This window comes from Egretta garzetta, unplaced genomic scaffold, assembly GCF_000687185.1.
Source record: "Egretta garzetta isolate BGI_Z169 unplaced genomic scaffold, ASM68718v1 scaffold345, whole genome shotgun sequence".
In the NCBI taxonomy this organism is placed as follows: domain Eukaryota; kingdom Metazoa; phylum Chordata; class Aves; order Pelecaniformes; family Ardeidae; genus Egretta; species Egretta garzetta.
Genome location: NW_009259692.1, coordinates 4,063 through 4,790, shown reverse-complemented (window position 1 = coordinate 4,790; position 728 = coordinate 4,063).

The following is a 728-nucleotide window of genomic DNA, read 5'->3' as shown; positions in this document are numbered from 1 at the left end:
AAGGAAAGCCAGCTCATGGCCACTTGTGAACTCACTGCCCCAGGGCCTGATTCCCAGAGGGAAAAGAAATTTAGGCAGCCATAAACTTCAGACAGACTCAAAACTACTGCTGGGGGCTACAGCCGGGATTTACCCGAGAGCTCTGTAAGGCTACAGCTGAAAGCTGAGGCCAGAAGGAAGCGTAGAGCTCGGGTCAAATTCCCAACAAGCGACACTTCCAAATCCAGAGCCCCGACATAGCTCCCACACATCTCCTGGTAAACCAGCAGGCAGATAATCCAGGCAGGACAGTTACAGGCTTGTTTTTATTAAAAGACATCTTCAGAAAAGATACTTTAATACAAAAAAAAAGTTTAAAATACACAAACTACAGTTGTTTTTTTTCCAGCATCAACACTGATAAATTACACCACATCGTTATTAACACTGCATTTAAATATGGAAACAAATTAAACCAAGAAACTCATCAACAAGACCCAACATCCTACAAATGCCTATTTACAATATTTAGCAGCTAGGAGCTCTAGCACAGTAGTCAATATGACTTCAATAGGGCAGGATGCTTGGGAAGCCCCAAGACGGCAGCTTGGCCCATAACAGTTTTTTGGGGACCTGTTTTGCCCACCGCTCCCCAGACGCCCACCCCAAAGGCAGAGGTGATGCTGTACATCAAGGTACACACCCAACAAGGCAGTGAGGCTCTTGCAGAGAAACCCTGTTGTCGCCTG